This window comes from Benincasa hispida, chromosome 2, assembly GCF_027475165.1.
Source record: "Benincasa hispida cultivar pf3 chromosome 2, pf3_genome.v1.1, whole genome shotgun sequence".
NCBI classification, from domain to species: domain Eukaryota; kingdom Viridiplantae; phylum Streptophyta; class Magnoliopsida; order Cucurbitales; family Cucurbitaceae; genus Benincasa; species Benincasa hispida.
Genome location: NC_143479.1, coordinates 34758351 through 34774783, shown reverse-complemented (window position 1 = coordinate 34774783; position 16433 = coordinate 34758351).

Sequence of the window (16433 nt, the reverse complement as noted above, 5' to 3'; positions counted from 1 at the left end):
AAACTAGAAATCTCGCTGCTTGAACTTGATCTCGCTAGCTCTCGCTAAAGCAAGTGTCGCTCTCTCTAGCTCCAGTCGAATCTCGCTGCCTCTCGCTAGTATTGAACAGAAATCTCGCTTGAACTTCAAACGAAAATCTCACTCTCGCTCATAAGGGAAATCTCGCTCGAAGCTTGAAGGACAAGATTTGAGTAGATGCTGAAGAACCAGTTCCTGCTGCTCGACCTTCTTCATTTCTTTTTTCAATTACAACTTAATTTAAACTCTAATGACTCCAAATAAATTATAGACTCTTGAGCACACATATAAGCTCATCAAACAAGAGCCAATTACAAATTTAATTAAGGAATCAAAGAAAATTTAAATGCCAAAACTCAACAAACCATATAAGTGCACCATTTTCATATATCTCATGAAAAAACACCCACCACACAAAAATTTAAAAAAATTGAATGCTTAAATGATTCTCTTATACCAATTGTAGGAGTATATCAGCATGCAGCGGAAGCAACAAGGATCAATAAGCATCCTAATTCATTTATTTTGGCTATAAATAAAGCATGCTCATACAATAATGAGGGTTTCAAGACATACCTTTGTAGAACCATTTGAATCACAAATTCAGCTGCAAATCTTCTCCAAATCTCGTTGTGAACCACCTCAAAATCTTCCCTACTATTATCTTGGAGCTTTAGATTGAGTTGTGGAACTCAAAATAAGCTTGAATGAAGGGAATTTGGAGAAGAACTCACTGTTGCACCCACTTGAAGAACACCTTCTTCAACTCAAATTTTTTTGTAAAAATTCAACTGATGCATACTTCATTTCCACTTCCATCTTCTCGATTTATTGCAGGATATTCATACAAAGAAGAAGGTTGTCTAAGATGCAGCTCATTCTTGGAGTATTGAAACTAGAGTCAAGTGGATGTTAAGTGAGCTACTTAATTGTGAGTGGAGAAATCCAACATTTCTAAAATTTATGTTTTCCAATTTTGCTTTTCAAAATGATTTCTAAAATCAATTTTTTTTTCAAAACTGAAAACATTTATTAATTTTACAAAATTCATTTCATAAATTCATTTTCCAATAAAATTAATAATAAATAAATAATTAAAATTTTTAATTAATTCTAATTAATTTAATATCAAATATTAAATTAATTTTACACAAATTTTACCTTCATTTAATATTTAAATCATATTTAAGTATTAATTAATTATCCAGTACCGTTCAATTCTAAAATTAAACGTATAATTATATCTTATACAATTACTAAATTCCTTAATTCTAATTTGAACGTTTCAAATTAACTTATCATGCTACTCTAAAGATAATACATTAATGAGCTAGTATGAAGACCTCATGGACCTACAGATCATGGGATCCAATGATTCGAGATTAATTGGCTAAACTCTTTACACCGAATTAACCCCCATTCGTTAACTAATGAGTCATTCTACTAAAGCCCATAGTTGCACTCCCCTCATTGTAGATATATTATGTCCACTTGATATAACCATGATTAGCAAGTTAGCCCTTCACAGGTTTTTCGTAATAACGGTTGGGTCAAATGTCTATTTTACCCCCGAGATTACCTCTTGTTCCTTAAGTCTCATTGATCCTCTAATGAACAATTGGTTTGTGATCCAATCAACAAAATGAGTCCTTCTCGAGCCAATGAGATGATAGGACCCCTTGTTTAAGATCCGAAGTCAACACTTAAGGGAACAACCTCTCTACTATCCTTGAAAGTGAATAAAAATGAATTCCATCTTGCGCCCTATGTCTCCATCTATCTACCTGGTCTTACCCTTGAAATGGAGGTTTATTGAATTGGCGTTGTTGAGCGTCAACTATGTGAATCTAAGGATAATCCCTAATAAACAAGAGTTCATAGTTAGCTTAGGATTAAGGTCAAGTTACCTAGGCCATCGCTTTGAAATAATTAATCTTATACAGTAAACAGCGTTATAAAGTAAGAGTGATTTATTTCGTGGTCCGATCTTATATAAACCTATTGCATAGGGCATCCCCACTCCTCATGTCATAATATGTACGAATTAGGATCACATCGTCTGTAGCACTTTACAACTCTTTGTAACAACTACAGAGTGGGTTGCATCCAATAGTGTTACCAGAATAAGACACCCAACCTCATTCATATATTATAGATCATTTTGACTATTTATTCGAACTTGATCCACTTTTATGTTTCTACATAAAGTTCAAATACTCATGTAATAGTCATAGATCTTTTAGTTTATTGAATTTATTTCTAAAACGAAATAAGAAATACATATATTTAATAACAACTTATTGAATTTTCAAAATAAGTTTTATTGTTTACAAACCACGAGTTTTAGGACATAAAACCCAACATAAATAAGTGTCAATGTATATAGTTTAATGACTTTTAGAAAGTGTCACAATTAAGGTATTATTGACACTATAAACATGACATTATTAATGTTTTGTGACAAATTTTTAATGTCAAGGTAGATGTTTAATTGAAAAAAAAAATCAACTTTTTGGTTATTTATTGAGAATGATAAATTTTCATAAAAAAATTTAACAAAAATAGGTAATAAATATCAATAAGTGCTTATTATTGACTGAATTGAATAGTCATGAAACAACTAATAATGACATATTTTTTATATGTCATCTATATACTTTCATTGATGGTGGATTCAAAGACTAAAAAAAGTGTCAAGGATTATGTTAATGATAGTTAGTCATAAAAACCAGTTTTTGTTGTCGTGTAATTAAATCACTAAAAAAGGAAACCTAGTTTGATTAGTAGTTTGATTTATAGCAAGATCAGAACCATAATGTCTTAACACTTTGATTTGAAGTTGATCTGTGGAAATTTGTTTGTGTGTTATGATAGGATTTAATGAAGAATCTAATCAGTTTCATATAGGAGATTAGTGAAGTGTTTAAAAGAAACAATGTGATTGTTTTGGATTATATTTTGCCACTCATGTAGAATCAAATTTAAATAGGTTGGTATTTTTGTGAAAATCTGAACTAGTTCTAGTTATATCTTAATGTCTTGCAACTAACATTATTATTTTAGTGTGGGCATTTAGATAAGATTTTTTTTCTTTTACAATTTTTCTAAATTTTTTGGAACATTTTTTCTTTGCAGCAGGTTCAAATGTACTCTATTCTAGAAAAATTCTATCACATTTGATGATAAAGCATGAGGCGAATTTGATAAATATATTTTTCTTTTGTAACATTCAAGGATAAAAGATCGGTCAGATAATTGGGATGTGAAAGGTTAAATGCTACATCACATTAAAAAAAAGTGAAGATTAAAGGATACATGCGTATCTTAGAAACAAGAAAGTCAATAATACTCTTTTATTTTTATTTTATTTACTATAATATAATTTTAAGATCATGTCGACCACAATATAAAAAATATGGTTATTTATATCTATGGGGTGTTATAGTGACTGAAACAACACATTACAAGTGATATATAAGTTTAAGCTCTCAAAATTTTATTTTGAAGTAAATGCACTTGATTACATTAAATGTTTGTATAATTGAAGTTAATTTTGAATTATGCTTGTAACAATTTGTTATTTATATAAAATGCTATATAAACAATATACGACTTGATTAAAATTGATTATCACAATGAGGTTAAAATTGTTGCATGTGCTTATAGCATTTTTTACTACTATAAAAAATATTATTAAAAAGACAATCCTAACATTTTTTTATTATAATAGAAAGATATTAAAAGTAAATCATAACATTTTTTTGAATACTATAAAATGCTTTTATAACATTAAAATTATGCAATCAAGAATGAATTCTTTGTAGCATTTATTAAATCATTGAAAAAAAGTCCTATAAAAAGTCGGAGGCTTTTAATAACATCTACTACGATAGTATACCTAAATATACAATAGAAAGTCTTTTATAGCATTTTTTACAACTATAAAAAATGCTATAAAATACTTTCTATAACATTTTTTTCCTTTTTTTTTTCACCAATGATATGAAAGGTTTTCATAACATTAAAAATGCTCTATCAAAAGTTGACTATTTATATCGCTTTTTATAGCATTAAAAAATGATATGGAAAGTCAGGAACATTCAATAACATGCACTACGATAGCATTTCAAGAACGTTATGGAAAGTCTCCGATAGCATTTTTTGTATGTGATATTTATTGCAGTACTATATTAAATATTTTCAACCAACTCACCAATATAAATAACACAATTGTTTTAAATGACAAAACTAATAGAACTATTTTTCAATATAGTAAAATGTCATTGTTTATCAATATAGTATCTACCACTAATCGATAATGACATTTTGTTATATTTATAGATAAATTTTCTATTTTACTATATTTAAAGAAAGGGAGAAATAAATCCCATATATGTAATGGAAATTTGTTTCTAAAAAAAAAAAAAAAAAAAAAAAAAAAAAAAAAAAAAAAAAAAAACTAATTTTTGACCTCAAAATGAAAGGAGGGAAGAAGAGAGAACAAAATCATTCTATTTCTTTGGCATGTAAAAAAAGGTGAAGTAATAAGGGAAGAACTTAAAAAAAATAAATAAATGAAATAATAATAATAATAATAATAATTGGTTGTGTTGTTTTACCTTTCCTTACCTTAGCCGTCATTGTTCACAAAACCCAATACACCAAACCAAAACCAAACGGAGCTCAATAGTGGGGGGAAAAAAAATTAAAATACTATTTTTATTTCTATACTTTTTTTTCTATTTTTTTTTATATATAAATAAAAACAAGAAGGAATTTAAATGGTAGACTTCGTGTTAATAATATATATATTATATGTTAGTTGAGTTAGGTACGTTTTGATATTTTTGTCTCTATATTTTTATTCTATATTAATCATTTTATTTTCAAATGTTTAAAGTTAGTACTTACTTCAATAAATCATAAAATTAGATTATATTTCTAATCTAGTCTTATTTTTTCAAGATGTAGTCTCATAGTATCATTTTTTTATAAATTTTGAAAATATATTCACATTGTGTCATTTTTAAAATGAAAAAAATTATTATTATTTTACGAAATACAATAAAAAAAAATAACAATAAGGATAATTTTAAGATTTATAGAAGAGTTTTTTTCTTTATTTTTTTTTTTTTTTGAAAGTAAAGGCATTTTGTGTTAGGTGAAAATGATAATGAAAAATTTATTGGATTGGTGACTATTTCAAACCCACCACCTTTTGTTTGCTTTAAAGCCAATCACCGTCAAGAATAAATGACTTTGAAGAAAATGTATTTCAGAAAGGGAAGCAAAAAGGCATTTAATTTTTCAATATTATATTTTATACATAAATAATCATTTCATTATTGCTTTTGATTGAGGATTTGATTTGGTATGTCCCAATAGAAGTTAGGCAATATTGGTATTGTTGTATTGTCTTTACGATTATACAACTTTTTCTTTTCAATGAAAATTATGGCACTTTGCTTCTTTTATTTTTTATTCTAGTTTATTTAAAAAAAAAAAAAAACAACAACAAACAACAACTAATTTCTTAATTTAGATGTAAGAGAAATTATTTCAAATGATAAATCTGTTAACAATATTTATAAGATATAAGTATCTATCAATATCACTGTCTATTAGTATTTATCATCGTCTATTATTAATAGTTTTAAAATTTTACTATATTTTATAAATATTTTGTTTTATTTTTCTATATTTAAAAATAACTTTAGATGTAATTTATGGTTGGCAATTGCTTTCGAAATAATTATTAAGAAATGAGATCCAAAAAGCTATTTTGTTTGGGAGCTGTTTTATTTTGACAATAACTCTCTTCTTTTTAAAATAAATTTAATTTCGTAAAGGTATGATTGGCTTGCCTTCTAAAATAATAATAATAAATACCTTCTACCTAAATTTTACCTACATATCTTTTCTTTTAAATAATTAATATGACGTTCAAATAGTGGAGAGATAGATATAAATGAATCAATCTCACGTCTAAACGAGAGAGACCCTTACTATATACAACTATATGAACGATCATGGGTAGGCAAAAAGGAGACATAATCTCAATAACTGGCTAAGAAAATCATGTGTTCAATCTATGGTAGTCACCTGTTTAGAAATTAATATCCTACGAGTTTTATTAATACCCAAATATTTTATAGGTTTAGGAAGATTGTCCTATGAGATTAATCGGGGTGCACATAAGTTAACTAGGACACTCACGAATATTTAAAAAAATACATACATAAGTTTAGTATCTTTTTCAACAAGATGCAATTTTCTATTTGTTGGCTCAACTTATAAATTTCAAATTTAAGCGTGTTTAGCTTTGAGTAATCGTTTGCTGCGTGACATACAATAATGTAACACGGCTAGATCACATGAATGCAAAAGAATATCAAAATAGTTAGAGTTGAATTTATATTTCAAATTTGAGACATTATGCATTACTATTAAAGTTGTTTATACTACAAAAAGATGTGGATATGGTAATTATTCTAAATAGAAAATAACTTGTATAGCTTTTGGATTTTGATTTCTATCAATACTATAGTTTGAAAGTTAGATGAGAACAACCTTATAATTGAAAGGTCGCTGCTTAAAAAAACAGAGAGAAGGAGAAAGAAAGGTTGTTTATGCATTTTATAATATTAATCGCAATAATTCTGCAGATTTAAGAGAGTTAATGGATCAAATTGAAAATTATGTAACTGGTAACTCAATTCCTAAAGATGGCTTTTATAATTTTTCAAAATAATAGAAATTGAATACTGTGTAATTATTATTATTATTATTAGGTAGTAAATCAAATATCTAAATTAAGTTAAGGACGGTTTTTAAACATAGAAAAATGAATCAAAATATTTATAAAATATAGCAAAATTATAAAACTATCAATCATAGATGCTGATATTCACTGATAGACTTCTATCAATATCTATCATTGATAGTTCTGAAATTTATCTATATCTTATAAATATTTTCATTAATTTTACCATTTGAAATAATTTTCCTTAAGTTAATTGAAGATGGTTATATTAAGACATTTAGTTTTTAGATAAAGATTTAAATAGTGTGATTATCTCGTTGATACCTTAATTTTATGAAAATGTCAACAAAAACATTGATAAATGTCAATATCTCGTGGATTGATATTTCTTATAGAAAAGTATATAAAAGATCATTAAAATTTTCATGAGGACGGATAAACATTTTTCAACATCAATCCCTTTTTAAATAAGTTTAGACTTCTTATGATTTCATAATCTATGGACCTTAATTTAGAAAATTAAATTCAAATATGATTGAGTGGTTAGAATGAAATGAAATAACAAATCTCCTTCATTGGTGAGTCAATTCAATTTATGAAGGTATGATGAGACTTGAAAAGACAAGGATGCATGAGGAAGGGTATAGCTAATGGTATTGGTGTGCTAGGGTTTTTTCTCATATATAAATGCCTTCTTAAAGTGGAAAACTTTGTTGTTCAATTCTTTTGAAGGTTATGATAGCAATAAATTATGGAAGTTGAGCCAACATCTTAGTTGTTACATTCATTGCTATGTCTTAATTACAAGGATCCTTGCATATTCATAAAATTAAAAGCATAATGGATTCAGGGATAAATGCCAATGGTGTTTAGATTAATAAATATTGGTAGGAAATTATTTGTCGTTTTTTTATTATTATTTCTTATCCTAAAAATGTAGGATTTTTTTTCTATAGATTCATATTTTATATTTAAATTAGTTCAATTATGCTCAAATTGAGAAATGATTGGGAATAAACATATATAGTTTAATTTATACGATAAGAGACCAACAAATTAAAATAGTGCATTGGAAGCGTAATAGGTCCATAACCCACAAGTCTAGATTGAAACCTAGCTCTAATAAAAAGAATTATTTCAATTTTCTTTTAAAGAAAATGTTTATACATAAAGAGACCATTTTTTTTACCGTCTATCTGTTAAGGTTGGATATAAAAGTTAAATCAAATATGAAATACACCTAGCTAGTTTAAGGAAATATAATCTAAGATTCTGAAATATATATATATATATATATATATATATATTATATTATAACCCAACAATTTTATACTAAGGCAAGCATTAGCTAGAATTATCTCCAATGGTGACCACAGCTAACTCCGAATATCACTTTTATCAACCAACATCGGTTATCACTAATCGATTAAATGTGTCTGAATGATAATATATATAATTTAGAGTGGTCTAGTGCAAGCATATATCATAAAAAAGTAATAAACTTCTCCAGAGATTCTATTTTAGTGATAACGATATCGTCAACATACACAACAAGCAAGGTAATACCATAATCAGATCGTCGATAGAATACAGAATGATCAGAAGTACTTTTCTTCATACCAAATTATTCGAGTACTTGACTAAACTTAACAAACCATGCTCCAGGACTTTGTTTCAGTCCATACAAAGATTTTCGAAGACGACATACCTCATCACTCTTCCCTTGAGCAACAAACCCAGGTGGTTGCTCCATGTAAACTTCCTCTTGAAGATCACCATGTAGAAAAGTATTCTTAATATCGAGTTGATGCAAAGGCCAATTATGAGTAGCAGCCATGGATAGGAATAGTCGAATAGAAGTTAATTTAGCAACAGGAGAAAATGTATTTGAATAATTAGTCCCATAGATTTGGGCATAACCTTTGGTAATAAGGCAAGCTTTCAAGCAAGCCACTTTCCCGTCAGGATTGGCTTTAATAGAAAACACCCATTTACATCGAATAGCCTTTTTTCCAACCGGACGCGAGACTAAATCCCAAGTACCATTCTCATCCAATGCAGTCATCTCCTCAATCATTGCGATAAAGCTTCATGAACCGAGTAAGGAATAGAGATGGAATCAAGAGATTTAATAAAGGAATAAGTGGGTGAAGACGACTAGTTATACGAAACAAACAAAAAAAATCGGGTAAGTACAACTGTGTTTACCTTTTCGAAAGGCAATGGCTAGATCATTACTCAATTCCGAATCAGATATTGAAGAAGCCATCGGTATAGGACATGTGTCTAAAGGTGGCTGTGGAGGATGCCTAGAGTAAACTTGAGTGACCAGTGGGCAAGAAGGAAGAGACACGGATGAAGGTTGAGTAGGAGAGGATGTGGAAGAGGTAATTTCACAGATAAAAAAATCATCCTCCTTTCCTTTACAATGACTGGACCGCGTGGGACTAAAAAGTATATCTTCAAAAAACGTAACATCGGGAGAGACAAGATACTTGTTAAGAGTAGGACAATAAGAACGATAACCCTTTTGAACACGTGAATAGCCTAAGAAAATGCATTTCAAAGATTTTAGATCTAATTTGGTACGATGTGGACGAATATCTCGAGCAAAACAAATACAGCCAAAGATCTTAAGTGCCATAGGAAACAAAGATTTCGTAGGAAAAAGAGTACGATGAGAAATCTCTCCATTAAGGATAGAGAAAGGCATTATATTAATCAGAAAGCAAGCAGTGGACACCGCATCAGCCCAAAATTACTTTGGAACATGCATTTAAAAGGATAAGGCGCAGACTGTTTGAAGGAGGTGTTTGTTCATTCTTTCAGCAACTCCATTTTGAGATAGAGTGTCTGCACAAGAGGGTTGATGAATGATGCCATGATGACATAAGTAAGATCCAAGAACATCAGAGAAATATTCACCAGCATTATCAGTGTGCAAGGTTTGATACACATTAAATTGATTTCGAATTTCAGCATGAAAAGCACAAAAATGAGACAATAACTCAGAACGATTTTTCATTAAATATAACCAAGTCACACGAGAATAATCGTCAATAAAAACAATAAAGTAATAAAAACATGTTTGAGACACAATTGGACAAGGACCCCACATATCATAATCAACTAACTCAAATGGAGCGTTAGCTCGTTTATGGACTCTAGGACCAAAACCAACATAATGAAATTTAGAAAATTGACACGAATTACAATTCAAAGACGAAAAAGAACAAAATTCAAGATAAAATTTCTTCAACATGGACGAAGAAGGATGACCTAGACGACAGTGAACTACAACTTTTGGTATTTGGTAATAAAAAATGTAAAGGCCCCCCGACTCATACCATCCTGAAGCAAGCAATAACTATGAAAAAAACAAGACATAACAATTAAGGTTTCGAGTAAGCTGGCTAAAAGGAATTAAATTAAAATACAACGAAGGAAAATGTAACACAAAGGAGAAAGAAAGAGATGGCCAGAGAGGAATGGAAGAGATGGCATGAGAGGAATGGTGTCGAATCTAAGAACAAATGAGGTGGATCCATCTACCAAAGTGGCAGATGGGGATGGGCAGGGGACAAAGATGTAGAAAATAAGTTAGAATTACCTGTCATATGAGCGGTGGCACCTGAGTCTATGACCCACTTGGTAGATGATGTAAGAAGGCATTTCAAATTACCTATCTCATCAATGGTGGCAGTAGGGTTCGATGAAGAAGATGCCTGCATGGATTCCTGAAATACTTGAAATTTAGCAAAATTGTTAGCAGAGATGGTAACAGACTTTTCGGCCATATCATTGTACAACAATTTTCAACAATCATATTTCAGATGTCCTAGCTTATGGCAATAGTGACAAATAATCTCCTAAGAATTTGATTTTTTATTATCATAACTAGACTTCTGAAAATTATTGGTCATCCCTGGAGTAACCCGAGAATTATTATTCTTTCTTATAAGAGTGCTACTAGGATGAGAAACAGACAAACCAGATTGAGAGCTCTCAATACGAAGAACACGACTAAAGGCCTCCTGTAATGACAGAATCTCAGAATCAGAAAGAATCTATGTTTTAGTCATTCCAAATTCAGGTGAAAATTCATTCAGAAATATCATAACAACCATCTTTTCTCATTGGACTTGTTGAACTTTGACATCTCGGCTAAAAGGTAACAATAAGGCAAGATCGGCAGCTATCTTTTTAAGATTCTGCTTTCTGTTCGGCTCAAAAGAATTGCATACAAATTTTAAACATTCGATGGACGTGTTCTTTTCCTGAGTATAAAAAATCTAAGAACTCTAAGAGTTCCTTAATAGAATTACAATGATCTACCAAACCAACAACCTCACTCTCAATGGAATTCTTAATCTAAAGATAAAGTCAAGCGTTATCATGAAGCCAAGCCTTTTTCTTATCATCTTGTGGTAGATTCTTAGACATGATCATCCATATCAATACTAAGTAAATAAAACTGAATAGTACGATGCCAATCATAGCAATTAGCTCCATTTAACTTATATTATGTTATCTTTGATGCTAATGGAATTACATTAGATACAATCATATGTTTCATCTCATCCATGAATAACCAACACACGATCCCACATGCAGAATTAAACAAATCAGAATCAAAAGTAAGGTAAATCAAAGATCGAAACAGCCCCAAATGAGAGCAAAATAGTCATAAACCCTAGAACAAAAAGGTATTTTCCAAACAGCCTCACACTCGAGTAGATGTTGGTAAAACTAGAGGCACAGATGGACCGAAAAAGCTAACTTGAGACGAACCCAACCGACAGAAGTGAAGAAGGCGGCCTTACGTGCTCCCACGCGTCGACGTGTGGCGATGGAGCAACATTGAACTGGCAGTGCATGTGACTCACGCACGGCTGTTTCCAGTGAACGACGATGACAAATCGAGGCGGACGATGGCGACACTCCTCCTGAGGTGGGCGATGTCGTTAAACAACTACTCAAAGTGATGACCCAAATTCAAATCCTAACTCACAAAGCCGTTAAAGAATATTTTAAACTCTAAACAAAGAATATGTACTCTGTACTTTTGGATAATTAATTTTTTATCATTTAATTAGATAAAAGGTACATATATATAAGAGAATGAGAAACCCTAATCTAGGATATACAAACTTACAATAAAGGATAACTATACATATTAATTTAAATATAGCTTATAACAATTATATCTTGAATAGAGTTTGAAATGTTCAAATTTACTTAGAAAAATTGTATAATGTATAGTGATACATTATAATATAAAGTTTATATTTTAATTAAACTTTATAATATAATTTTAATTTTGGATATGATTCAAATTGGATTTATGAGAGAATTAAATTTTGAAGGAGTTCAAATATTAAAATAATATGAATTGGATTCATATTAAAATTATAGGTTAAAATTAATGCGTATTAGATGCACATTAAAACCTTAGGTTATGAGAGAAATGCAATTTAATATGATTCACATCTATGTTAAATTAAATATGTGATATTTAATTTGATAATTAATTAATTAGAAGATTAATTAATTACAAATTTTAATTTAATTTAATTTAATTTAATCAAATATAATTTGATTTAATTAAATTAATTGAATTAAAACTATAGGTTATGTGAGGGATATTTCATTTAAATATAATTTAAATGAAATCATTAATTAATTATTAGTTATTTTTAATTAAGTATTTAATTTTATTAAATCAAATAAATAACTCCCACATAAGGGAATTATCATAAACGTAAGATAACTCCCATGTTTTTACTCTCTCTCCATTGGTTAATATACCTGCAAAATGTATGTTTGGAAAAACGTTATTCTCTTTACAGAAGGGTTCTGAAAAAAAAAATCCTCTCCTTTCTTTCCCATTAAAGATTAGTTTCTACAAACCAATACCCAAATTCTTAGAGAACGGGGAGGTTTTTAAATTGGTGGTGCTCGTGCTTTCAATTCCAAGGAGAATCGGTCCTTTCGTCTAAATCGTCAACAAAAGTAAGTGATTCTTTTCTCTTCCTGTAATACTAAATTCCCAGTATTACAGTATGTTTAACCTAAAAACTTTATAGTAGGTTGAATTTTTTTAAGTCTTTATGATATTCTTTATTTTTTCCAAGGTATTTCAATTTCTCAACTAATTTCGAATTACGTCTTGATTATTTTGCTTTGTTAGGGCTTTTATCTCAACAATATCAGTAAATCATATAACTCTCATATGTCATCAAGTCAGGATGGGGGCCATATGCAAGTCATCGTATAATTTTGGAAATAACATTTTTCTTCATGTAGTTTACTCATCACCTAATATAAAAAGAACCAACAAAGTCTTTTTTGTCATTGGTCGAACTAAGTGAAGAGAACAAAAACAAATATATTAAACTCTAAAAAGAGTTGAACTCAATTCATCAATATCATCAAACATTTGAAAGATATTCTCATTGTTAGCCAAAGAGCTTAAGAATTAACGCACCATAAGCATGCTTGGTATTGAAATAACCCAAATAACAATCAACAAAATTGATATTACTTGAGGTTCTTCAAGCCCTATGAACGGAATTATAAGCCTTTATCAATTTCAATAAATCAACTAATAAGAAACCAACATGGCTTTCCTTTTCTTTACGAACGACTAGAATTATAAGTAAAATATTGCCCAAATTTCCAATGCAAAATGAAAATAAAAACGAACATAAAAAATAAAAATAGAGAGAATATTTTTATTTTTTAGACTCTTATTCAAAATAGAAAAGAAAAATTGGCATTGTCGCTCCCTCTTAGTCCTTTGTTTCATACCTAAAAATATACAAACAAACCAAATAGTCCTACGTACCCGTCCACCAAAATCGTGCACCTCTCCTAGCCTAACTTTCATTCTTTGTAGAAACCTCAAACACGATGAAAAAAACCACAAGCAATTGATAGAGGTTCTGTACATCTAACTTAATATACCTATTGTTCAACCATCCACAGGTCCATGAATGTTGTCTATTTCATATATAAATAAACTTCGATAATAAAATCTATAATATTTATAAAGTCTTTGTTTTAATTAAACAAATGTGAGTTTAAAATCCCTTCTTCTTGAAAAAAAATAATAATAATGAATGACATTAATTAATTAATTCAACTATGCTAATATTTTATTAATACAAAAATATGTACAAATCTTCAAAAATAATAAATGTGAAATTTAAATAAATAGATTAAACTATTGTGATGGCTAAAACAGTAGTGATTGTTTGAATAGTCTTGTTCTATTTAACCAAATATGAGAATGAAGAATGTATCTTTTACACTCATGGCAACAACACTTAAAAGAGGAAAGAATAAACTTCTTGTGAGTTGATGCTAGAAACCAAAATTTTAATAATTTTTCATAGTCGAGGAATTTGAATCTCTATATTGATCAACAACATGAGTCTTAACAAATTAAAATAATTTTTTTTATTAATGGAACGCAAATTGTTGCTGATCACTCTCTACTAAATAAAGAGATTATTTACTACTATTCTCTCGTCTCTGAAAACTCTTACTACTTTTTCGGTGATGGTTGATCTTTTAATTTGATCCGTCCTAGAAAATTTTACTTTTTTTTAATTAATAAGTTTAGAAGGGAAGAAAAGGACTAGAGAGATAGAAGTTCCTTGGAAAATTCAAGTATAGATCTTGACAACAAATATTATAATAAAAAGCGTTACCCAAATTTTCAGGTTTTGAAGTTAATGAAGAGGCTGACTACAAAATTTCTCTCTCATTTATCAATGTGTGAGAGGTTCGAGAATAGAAGCTTATTCTCATTTCTCAATAATAATAATAATAAATAAATAAAAACAAATAAAAATAAAAAATAATATCTCATTTAATATTTCAACCCACGTGTTCCTTCTTCCATGGCTTGACTTCGATAACCACTCCATTTATTTATTATTTATTTATTTCTAATCTTATACTTAAAGGTTAAATATGTCTTTATCATATCAACTTTCGAAAATTCAACATCTATTTGATTTTATCTGTTATGTATTGATTTCTTTTTTCATTTTAGTGCAAAATACTCTACCATTTAATTTGATTAAATAAATATACCACTCACAAATAAAATTTAAAAATAATATTTGTGTGCGTCTTCAGTTCTATCCATTTTTTTTAAGTCCATTTTAATCACACATAGCAAAAAATAAAAGAGAAAATGTTTTAAACGGTAAAACAATTAGAAATATTTTAAATATAGCAAAAAAATGATTTTTCCAATAGGTTATTTTTTATTTTTTTATTTTTTTTTAAAATATATATGAAAACATGATGATTGGATATTTGGATCGACTAAAAAATGGATAGGTAAAGTGTAGAATGTATCCAAATATTTATAGAAAACCAACTACTATTTTATTTTTTATTTTTTTTTTTTTTGTGTATGATTTTACATTCTAGTAACATAATTGACTTCAAATTGCTCATTATTATATTTTTTTTCTTATTTAATTTTAGTCAATGTGAGCAATAATGATTTAAATGTCTAACCGCACTTATTCACTATGGTATTTGTACCCTCAATTTTTATTCATTTTGATTTATTTATATAAAGTACTCATTTTAATATCTTAATGACAAAAATAAAAATGATATTGAATGAACCAAAATGACCACCTTTTAAAAGCACCGAGACTATAATGAAAATCTTTAAAATATAGAAACTAAAATGAATATTTTAAAAGCATAAGATCAAAATGACTAAAATTAAGAGTATAAGAATGAGAGTCGTATTTAAGCTTATAAATTACTTAGATTAAAATACTATTTTGGTCCCTGCAATTTAGAATTTGTTCAATTTTAGTTCTTAGTATTTTCAATTAATTTTAAATTTAATTTATTGAAGTTAAATTTATCATAATTGGTTTAACAATAATAATATTTTTTTATGAAAGAAGATACAGTTGGTGAAAAATTTTCAAAATGTATAGTAAAAATGCTAATGGATTAATAAAAAAAAATTGAAAAAAATCAACCATAAACTAGAAATAGAGATTAAAATTAAATAAATACTTAAATATAAGGACAAAAATAATATTTTAGCTTTTATTTATCTTGGTAAAAAAATAAACATACATACACAGCCAAGAGGAAACTTTATGTTCTATTTTTGTTTAATTAATTTTCACATGGTGGCTATGAGAGTATACTCTATATATCTTATTGTATATGTCATTAAATTATAACTTGTTCATGGAATGAATCAGTTAAACTTAATATAGATATCAAAAGGAGAGTAGATAAAATTAATCTATTAATTAATTTGATTAAGTCAAAGAGGCATTGACAATTGTTAATCCAAATTCAAATAATTAAATCCCTTACTAATTTTGGCTTTGAAGAATCTTAATAGAAGTATGGTTAGTGAGTTGCTAACAATATATGATGTAGGGTTTGTGATTTGTGTCAAATTAGACCTAAGTTTTAAGTCTAAGTAAAGTTTAATGATGAAATAATATTTTAAAAAAATAGTTAGAATTAAATTTAAATAATAATAATAATAATAATCTTTTTTTCCTTTTTGCTCCCACACAAGTATGGGTGAAAATCGGTTTGGTTTTGTCAGATTTTGGACAATCATAAGTAAATCAAATCAATTGACTTT